This window comes from Oncorhynchus kisutch, linkage group LG13 (genome assembly GCF_002021735.2).
Source record: "Oncorhynchus kisutch isolate 150728-3 linkage group LG13, Okis_V2, whole genome shotgun sequence".
NCBI classification, from domain to species: Eukaryota; Metazoa; Chordata; class Actinopteri; order Salmoniformes; family Salmonidae; genus Oncorhynchus; species Oncorhynchus kisutch.
The window spans coordinates 57,109,623-57,120,441 of NC_034186.2; the positions used below are offsets into that span (position 1 = coordinate 57,109,623).

The following is a 10,819-nucleotide window of genomic DNA, read 5'->3' on the forward strand; positions in this document are numbered from 1 at the left end:
ACTTCAATAATGCATGGGCTTGTATGGGAGAGGCACGCACACACGCACACGCACAGGAACACAGTATAGGCTTGACTGCTGATGGATGTTTCCTGTTTGAACAGCAGCCACTGATCATGGCTGCCCGGGGTTGGATTTCTTCCTGAGATGGAGATATCCAAATATTTACCTGGGTCGTATTCATTAGGGCACAAGGTTTTTCACTGCTAACCTGTGAACGTTATACAGGCCTAAAACTCACTGATCCCCTCCACTCACAGTGTGTCGTTAGTGTTTGCTGCACCTGATCATCATGCCTCTGTCTGCTGAATGGTTGCGTCCTTCTACATGAAAGTTCCATCTGCATCATTCAACAGGCACAGCAAATCAACTCCTGCAGTTATTATGGACTTAGGCTGGGATTCAATCCATAGGTGTGTTATAGAGCAGTGCACTATACACCCAACAATGCTGCCTTTCTAAGGCCTTTTCCCTGATGTGAGCAGAGATCACATTCATGGTCAATGCTGCGCAGATCAGCTCAAACATAATTTAGTTAACGTATCTAGGGGCAACGTCAACTGTACCCAGTTCTAGTCAAGGAATGATCAAACTCACTCATACTGTAGGCATGTAGCCTAAGCTATGTATTGTAGGCTATATGGGCCTTCTAGTTCATGCATTGTCTCCTTATACACTATAGGCCATAACCCTCCACTTAGCTCCATCCTAAATCAATCCTAAGACGTCAGACTGACCTGATGGCACTTGCCATCTGGAGGTGAAAGAAGCAGCATTGAGTTTCCCTTTACCTTGCGCTCAATCTCACATGGGCCTTATTCCATCAGATGTGCAATGCATCATTCCTTCTTCCCTTCCTTGAAGTTATCGCTGATCTTTAAGTGATTGGATTGGTGTAAGCAAGGTTACCACCGTATTACTTTGACCAATCCAACCAATTTAGATCTGTGATAACAACGAACGTATGAAGGATCTTACATGTGTAGTACATCCTTTGAGCATTGCCTTTCATGGCCACTAGGTGACTCAGGAAGTCTAAACTTTATATTTCACACTTGTTTTTTTGTTTGACTTTATGGATAAGAATGTATTGATTATTATCCAGTTTTACCGCTGATCCTTGACTCAGGATGCTTTACCCTTTATGTTATTACATATGGGGCATGAAACCAGTTGTAACCGGTGTGTCTGTATGAGGCTACCAAACAAAAATCAATTGTGGTGGGCTGAGAATTTTGAGGAGAAGAAACACCAAATACTATTTTTGCTGATTGTTTAAGGGGATGTTGCATGTGTATGTCGGCTAAAAGAAGTTAGAAAGGACCCTGCATGGATGAAGTGTGTTACACCTTGACAGTCGCTTACTTTCTGGTACATGTCCGCTTAAAGGGGCAATCAGCAGTTGAAACAATAACAAAGCACTGACCCCGCCCCTGTTTCGGTAAAAATAACTGTGGGGTGGGGCTGGAGAAATGTAACCACTCTCAAATTCATAGACAGAGCTATAGTTTTAACCTTGTTTTGGCAGCCATATAGTGTTTGTTCACGTTTACTTTGTTTACAAACAAAGCTTCTATTTTGACAGTTGAACTAAGCTCATGAGGCATTTATAAGTGATATTCTTCAACAATCAATAGGTACATGTCATTCGTTTATAAGCCCAAACATGTAGCAACTGCTGATTGCCTCTTTAAAAGTCTAAAGTAATCGAAGGAAAGGTGTCGGGGTGACATTATTAGTATGGAGAGTATCATATCAAGCTTTGCGAGTAAATGTTCACAAATCAATGATTATGGAACAATGCCTGCCTCTCCATATGTAGACAAGTAAAGTCCAACCACATAGCAGTAATCGTAATAGGTCATCTAATTCCTGGGACTAGGAACATCAGTAAATGTATAACATACTGTGTGTGTGTGCACGTGTGTGCCTGCTTGCCTGCCTTTTTGTGTACATATGTGTGTATGTATGTACAGTACATTTTAACCTTGAGGGCTCAGGGCAGATGCATTTCCACATCCCACCACCACTTGGTGACAGGGAGCCATGTCACTCCTCTTAGCTCTGGGCATGAAGCGCTACCCTAAATGTAGAACAAAATGTACAGAACACAGAGTTCCATCCACACACACACACACACACACATCCCAGAGCTTCCCTCCTACCTCGTCTTCCTCCAGACACGCACATGTCGCAGTGTGGATGTGTATGTGTTCAATGTGATCACAGAGAGGGAGAAAGCCTTTGCCCTCTGCCCTCTGCTCTCATCATGGTAGGCTGAGCCACCATTAACATAGATCCATAGGGCATTGTGATGTAAACATTAGTTGTTCTTAGATTGTTTTACTTGAAATGAAAATGAACAATTCAGTCATGAAAATTAGTCTTTTGATTGGCCCAGGATGGCATTTTGGAACGATATACAATGTGTGTATATACAGTACCAGTCATAAGGGGCAGCAGGTTGCCTAGTGGTTAGAGCGTTGGACCAGTAACTGAAAGGTTGCTGGATCGAATACCCGAGCTGACGAGGTAAAAATCTGTTGTTCTGCCCCTGAATCAAATCAAATATATTTATATAGCCCTTCTTACATCAGCTGATATATCAAAGTGTTGTACAGAAACCCAGCCTAAAACCCAGGTGTAGAAGCACGGTGGCTAGGAAAAACTCCCTAGAAAGGCCAAAATCTAGGAAGAAACCTAGAGAGGAACCAGGCTATGAGGGGTGGCCAGTCCTCTTCTGGCTGTGCCGGGTGGAGATTAAACAGAACATGGCCAATATGTTCAAATGTTCATAAATGACCATGGTCAAATAATAGTAATCACAGTGAACAGGTCAGGGTTCCATAGCCGCATGCAGAACAGTTGAAACAGCAGCACGGCCAGGTGGACTGGGGACAACAAGGAGTCATCATGCCCGGTAATCCTGAGGCATGGTCCTGGGGCTCAGGTCCTCTGAGAGAGAGAGAGAGAAAGAAAGAAAGAGAGAACATACTGAAATTCACACAGGATACCGGATAAGACAGGAGAAATACTCCAGATATAAGACTGACCCTAGGCCTCCGACACATAAACTACTGCCTGAATAAGGCAGTTAACCCATTGCTCCCCAGTAGGCCGTCATTGTAAATAAGAATTTGTTGTTAACTGACTTGCCTAGTTAAATAAAAGTACATTTGGACACACATACTCATTCAGTGTATTTTTCTTTATTTTTGCTATTGTTTATATAGTATAATAATAGTAAAGACATCAAACTATAAAACAACACATATGGAATCATGTAGTAACCATAAAAGAGTTAAACAAATCTAAATAGATTTTAGATTTTAGATTCTTCAAAGTAGCCACCCTTTGCCTTGATGACAGCTTTGCACACTCTTGGCATTCTCTCAACCAGCTTCACCTGGAATGCTTTTCCAACAGTCTTAAAGGAGTTCCAACATATGCTGAGCATTTTTTGGCTGCTATTCCTTCACTCTGTGATCCAACTCATCCCAAACCATCTCAACTGGATTGAGGTTGAGTGATTGTGGAGGCCAGGTAATCTGATGCAGCACTCCATCACTCTTCTTCTTGGTCAAATAGCCTTTACACAGCCTGGAGGTGTGTTTTGGATCATTGTCCTGTTGAAAAACAAATGGTAGTCCCACTAAGCACAAACCAGATGGGATGGCGAATCGCTGCAGAATGATGTGGTAGCCATGCTGGTTAAGTGTGCCTTGAATTCTAAATAAATCACTGACAGTGTCATAAGCAAAGCACCCCCACACCATCACACCTCTTCCTCCATGCTTCACGGTGGGAACCACACATCTTGAGCTGTTCTTGCCATAAAATGGACTTGGTATTTTACCAAATAGGGCTATCTTCTGTATACAACCCCTACCTTGTCACAACTCAACTGATTGGCTCTAACCCATCAAGAAGGAAAGAAATTCCACAAATGAACTTTTAACAAGGCACACCTGTTAATTTAAATGAATTCCAGGTGACTACAGCTCTGCCCTTTAGCTCAGTGCGAATGCTGCTTGTAATCCACGGCTTCTGGTTGGGGTATGTACGTACGGTCACTGTGGGGACGACGTCATCGATGCACTTATTGATGAAGCCAATGACAGATGTGGTATAATCCTCAATGCCATTGGAAGAATCCCGGAACACATTTCAGTCTGTGATAACAAAACAGTCCTGTAGCTTAGCATCTGATTCATCTGACCAATGTCGCACATTTAACATGCTGATAGAAATTTGGTAAAACTGATTTAAGTTTCCCAGCATTAAAGTCCCCAGCTACTAGGAGTGCCACCTCTGGGTGAGCGTTTTCTTGTTTGCTTATGGTGGAATACAGCTCATTCAATGCTATCTTAGTGCCAACCTCTGACTGAGGTGGTATGTAAACAGCTACGGAGAATACAGATGAGAACTCTCTCGGTAGGTAGTGTGGTCTACAGCTTATCATGAACCAGGAGCTGTGCTGAGGTTTCTGAGGAGTCACTGCCAGGACCTGCAGAGGGAGTGGGCCCGATTCCTTCACTGGGTGGAGTATGCCTAGAATTCATTGCGTCACTCCTCCACTGGGCTGACTCCCTTCCAGTGTGTTCTTGGTTATCAGCCAGCCTTAGCTCCGTGGACCCTGAACCAGACCGAAGCTCCTGCGGTGGAAAAGTGGTTCAGGCGCGCAGAAGAAGTTTGGAACAATGCCCACGGGAGGCTCCAGCGCACCATCTGCCACCTGAAGGAGCAGGCGGATTCGCCACTGCAATAAGGCTCCCATGTTCCATCCTGGTGATCGTGGCTGTCTCTCCACCAGGAACCTCCCACTTCGCCTGCCATGTAAGAAGCTGAGCCCCCAGGTTTGTGGTGCCGTTCAAGGTCCTCAGGAGGGTCAACGAGGTGACATATAGATTACAGCTCCACACTAACTACCAGATCTCACCCTCTTTTCATGTTTCGCTCCTCAGGCCGGTGGTTCCTGGTCTCCTGGTTGAAGCTATCCCACATCACACCTATCCGTCTCCCCTCGAGGGAAGCCCCGCCTACGCCGTCAGATCCCTCCTGCACTCCCGAAATCATGGGGGTTGGCGTCCCCCTGGCCGGCGTCGTCCTGCAGCTGAAGCTGCGCGTTGGGGTCCTGGCAACCCATCATTACACACACCTGGCAGCCCTCATTACGCACACCTGCACCCCATCATTAGGCACACTTGGACTACCCTGATGACTCCCCCTTTATCTAGCACTCCCTAGCACTACTCTTCAGGCAGATGATTCTGTGTTCTGTGTTCATGGCCAGAAGCTTCTCTTGATTTGTTTCGCTCCATGTTCTTTATTATTAAACTCACCAACTGCACCTGCTTCCTGACTCCCAGCGTCATTGTTACACCAAGAATGGCCCACCAACCAAAGGACATCCAGCCAGCTTGACACAACTGACCGTGTAGCGTCCATTCCTCGACAAATTGATGTTGTTCTGAGGGCAAGGGGGGGGGGGGGTGACTCAATATTAGAATGTCTTCCTAATGTTTTGTACGCTCCGTGTAGATAGATAATAGGCTTCTTGTGTTTGGACTCTTTATCAAGACAGGACAAGAAATGCTTACATAGGAAAGTGAACCAAACAGAATGGGTGGCATGTTGGTGATTGATGGTGGTCCTTGGTGGTCTGTGGTGGGTCACCTTAGCCTGCTGGAGGTCTGTGACCCTGGACATTAGGGCATCTCTGTTTCTCTCTACTAGGCTTTATTCAGTAAGGTACACAGTCACCCCATGACAAACGTGACTAACGACTTGGAGACTGAAGAGACAGTGAGACAATTTAAGAGCGTTGGAGTCATGGGTTGGGGTTAGAAATCCCCACTAGGACAATGTACTGTATAGCCTTGAGAAAAGCACATTATTGCCTCAAATATGTTATATGAAGAGTACGTTGATATCTGTAGGCTAAGTGATATACAAGCCCATTTTGTGTTGGTATCATCTCTCGGACAGCTGATGTGTCCCTAGAGAATAATGACTAACAGATCAACACATCTTTGAGGTACTTTTCCCAAACCCATCTCTTTATCCACACACACACAGATCCTCAGACTACCGATGTATGGTGCGTTTCGCTCATCGCCTCAAAACCAAAAAACTCCAACCAAACTGAAGTCATCTGATGACTCACCATGCACTCACATACACCATGGACCATTACCCAGAATGCATCTCAGAGTTAGCAGAATACCCACACACCATGGGCTACTGTAAAACCAGTCGTTGTTTATGGCTGTGCGCAAAGTATCCACTTCCATACACCTCTAAATTGGTATGAGGACCTTGTCCCTTTCCCCTCTCCCTTTTGTTATCTGAATTCCTAATCAAACCCCAGCTCCTTTCTAGTCTCTAGGCCCTAATGGACCACTATCAGTCACCAACATGCCACCCATTCTGTTTGGTTCACTCTCTGTAGCTGATGTCAGAAAGACCTTTAAATAGGTCAACGTTCACAAGGCCGCGAGGCCAGATGGATTTCCAGGACGTGTGCTCCGGGCTTGTGCTGACCAACTGGCAGGTGTCTTCACTGACATTTTCAACATGTCCCTGATTGAGTCTGTAATACCAACATCTTTCAAGCAAACCACCATAGTCCCTGTGCCCAAGAAAACTAAGGAAACCTGCCTAAATTACTACAGACCCGTAGCACTCACGTCCGTAGCCATGAAGTGCTTTGAAAGGCTGGTAATGGCTCACATTAACACCCTTATCCCAGAAACCCTAGACCCACTCCAATTTGCATATCGCCCAAACACATCCACAGATGATGCAATCTCTATTGCACTCCATCCACACTGCCCTTTCCCACCTGGACAAAAGGAACACCTACGTGAGAATCCTATTCATTGACTACAGCTCAGCGTTCAACACCATAGTACCCTCAAAGCTCATCACTAAGCTAAGGATCCTGGGACTAAACACCTCCCTCTGCAATTGGATCCTGGACTTCCTGATGGGCCGCCCCCAGATGGTGAGGGTAGGTAGCAACACATCTGCCACGCTGATCCTCAACACTGGAGCCCCTCAGAGGTGCATGCTCAGTCCCCTCCTGTACTTCCTGTTCACCCACGACTGCGTAGCCAGGCACGACTCCAACACCATCATTAAGTTTGCAGATGACACAACAGTGGTAGGCCTGATCATCGACAGCGACGAGACAGCCTATCGTCAGCGACGAGACAGCCTATAGGGAGGAGGTCAGAGACCTGGCCGGGTGGTGCCAGAGTAACCTCTCACTCAATGTAGCCAAGACTAAGGAGATGATTGTGGACTACAGGAAAAGGAGGACCCAGCAAACCCCCATTCTCATCGACTGGGCTGTAGTGAAGCAGGTTGAGAACTTCAGGTTCCTTGGTGTCCACATCACTAATAAACTAGAATGGTCCAAACACACCAAGACAGTTGTGAAGAGTGCACGACAAAGCCTATTCCCCCTCAGGAAACTAAAAAGATTTGGCATGGGTCCTCAGATCCTCAAAAGGTTCTACAGCTGCAACATCGAGAGCATCCTGACTGGTTGCATCACTGCCTGGTACGGCAACTGCTCGGCCTCCGACCACAAGACAATACAGAGGGTAGTGCCTACGGCCCAGTACATCACTGCCTGCCATCCAGGACCACTACACCAGGCAGTGTCAGAGGAAGGCCCTAAAAATGGTCAAAGACCCCAGCCACAGACTGTTCTCACTACTACCTCATGGCAAGCGGTACCGGAGGGCCAAGCCTAGGACCAAGAGGCTTCTCAACAGCTTTTACCCCCAAGCCATAAGACTCCTGAACAGGTAATTAAATGGCTACCCGGACTATTTGCATTGTGTGTTGTCGCCCCCCCCCAACCCCTGTTTTACGCTGCTGCTCTGTTTATCATATACATTATGCATAGTCACTTTAACTATACATTCATGTCCATATTACCTCAATTAGCCCGACTTGACACTGTCCCACAGGCCCTCTTATTGGTCCCCTGTGATGAAATGGACAATCACTTGCACGCACGATATGCACCAACGCACACGTTATGCGCCTGGCTGTCACTGTGATGTACATGCGTTACGTGCACCATCAGTACGTGCACAGAATGTTCCCCATCGAAATAGCACCTTATGTAAGAAGATCAACCCTGGGAGGATTCCAACTGGCTGACCCTCCTCTTCATACCGAACACAGTATGGTTCCTATAGTCAAGGCCTAGTGGCTGGATTGGACTGGACTGATATCTCCCCAGGGGGTCCTTTATGTCCCACATTGCACCCTAATCCTTTTATCGTGCATTACTTTTGAGCAGGGCCCATAGGACTAACAAATGATTCTCCAAAACACACCCACAATACATAAATCAGGAGGCAAAAATAAGCCTGGATGAAAGGTAAAGAGATTGAGGGAGTAAACAATGGAACATTCTGGGTGAGAGTCTAAATGGCTGACATTAGTTCCCTTTCCATCACAATAATGACCACTCACAGAGTCACTACAAACATAGGATACATTCCTCAAGGCCCCAGCTACTGATCTGTGGAGGTAAGCTCAAACACTGGCCAGCCTTCCCACCCCTCCCCCTTTACAGCCCCTGTGAGTTACATTATTAACCTTCCCCCATCTGGTCCACCTTGACGTGAAATGTATGTAGCCTACAGTTGAAGTCTGAAGTTTACATACACTTAGGTTGGAGTAATTTAAACTTGTTTTTCAACCACTCCACAAATTTCTTGTTAACAAACTATAGCTTTGGCAAGTCGGTTAGGACATCTACTTTGTTCATGACACAAGTAATGTTTCCAACAATTGTTTACAGACAGATTATTTCACTTATAATACACTGCATCACAATTCCAGTGGTTCAGAAGTTTTCATACATTAAGTTGACTGTGCCTTTAAACAGCTTGGAAAATTCCAGAAAATTATGTAATGGCTTTAGAAGCTAATTGACATCATTTGAGTCAACTGTAGGTGTACCTGTGGATGTATTTCAAGGCCACCTTCAAACACAGTGCCTCTTTGCTTGACATCATGGGAAAATCAAAAGAAATCAGCCAAGACCTCAGAAAAAAGGTTCATCCTTGGGAGAAGTTTCCAAAAGCCTGAAGGTATCACGTTCATCTGTACAAACAATACTACGCAAGTATAAACACCATGGGACCACGCAGCCGTCATACCGCTCAGGAAGGAGATGAGTTCTGTCTCCCAGAGATGAATGTACTTTGATGCAGTAAGTGCAATTCAATCCCAGAACAACAGCAAAGGACCTTGTGAAAATGATGGAGGAAACCGGTACAAAAGTATCTATATCCACAGTAAAACGAGTCCTATATCGACATAACCTGAGAGGACGCTCAGCAAGCAATAAGCCACTGCTCCAAAAACACCATAAAAAAGTCAGACTACGGTTTGCAACTGCACATGGGGACAAAGATTGTACTTTTTGGAGAAATGTCCTCTGGTCTGATGAAACAAAAATAGAACTGTTTGGCCATAATGACCATCATTATGTTTGGAGGAATAAGGGGGATGCTTGCAAGCCGAAGAACACCATCTCAACCGTAAAGCACGGGGGTGGCAGCATCATGTTGTAGGGGGTGCTTTGCTTCAGGAGGGACTGGTGCACTTCACAGTATAGATGACATCATGAGGAGGAAAATTATGTGGATATATTGAAGCAACATCTCAAGACATCAGTCAGGAAGTTAAAGCTTGGTTGCAAATGGGTCTTCCAAATGGACAGTGACCCCAAGCATACTTCCAAAGTTGTGGCAAAATGGCTGAAGGACAACAAAGCCAAGGTATTGGAGTGGCCATCACAAAGACCTGACCTCAATCCCATAGAACTGATAAAGCGTGTACGAGCAAGGAGACCTACAAACCTGACTCAGTTACACCAGCTCTGTCAGGAGGAATGGGCCAAAATCCACCCAACTTATTGTGGGAAGCTTGTGGAAGGCTTCCCGAAACATTTTACCCAAGTTAAACAATTTAAAGGCAATGCTACCAAATACTAATTGAGTGTAAGTAAACTTCTGACCCACTGGGAATGTGATGAAATAAATAAAAGCTGAAATAAATCATTCTCTCCACTATTATTCTGACATTTCACATTCTTAAAATAAAGTGGTGATCCTAACTGACCTAAGACAGGGAATTTTTAATTGGATAAATGTCAGGAATTGGGAAAAACTGAGTTTAAATGTATTTGGCTAAGGTGTATGTAAACGTCCGACTTCAACTGCATATGTGAACTTGTTGAGGGAAAAGTCTGCATAATTAAATCCTAGCCAGTCTCCATAGGCATGAGGCATGCAGCGACTTGCACCTTAACCTCCGCGAGTCCAGGCTGCAAGCTGGAGAATTTCTCATACTCCTGGTAAAATGTTGTCACTTAAAGTCAATCCCCTGAGTAACTTTCCCCCCTCTTAGAACTACAAACACTTGGGAGAGCTTGTAAAAAGCACTCCAATTTGCCAGTGCTTGTAAGAAGCACTATATCGATGTATATTTTACCATTACTCTCTTTCTAAATGCAATGCAATAGAAGATCTCTTGTTGGCCTTCTAGGAGAACTAATAGTCCTTCAGGGATTGCTCCTCTGTCACAACTGGCATACATTCATATCACCATAATGTTTCTGGCAGGTCAAAAGAGAACATTGGCGTCAGGTTTGGCTGGGGAAAGCAGCTCAACCTTTGTGGGGGTGTTTATTTTCGGTGGAGTTTCCTGGGGTGCACACATGTGTTCCTGGGCAAGCTGGAATGACCTTTTGCACTAATTTGCCAGCTTGTTGAGGGAAAAAACG

At 45.2% G+C, this 10,819-nt stretch overlaps 1 long non-coding RNA gene across 1 annotated transcript; it reads left to right on the plus strand.

Moving 5' to 3' along the window:
* The first annotated feature begins 4,457 nt into the window (after positions 1 to 4,457).
* On the plus strand, positions 4,458 to 5,355 carry LOC116376708 (uncharacterized). Its single transcript, XR_004212136.1, has 2 exons — positions 4,458 to 4,856; positions 4,965 to 5,355. It is a non-coding gene; the product is annotated as an uncharacterized LOC116376708 (long non-coding RNA).
* Positions 5,356 to 10,819: the final 5,464 nt, after the last annotated feature.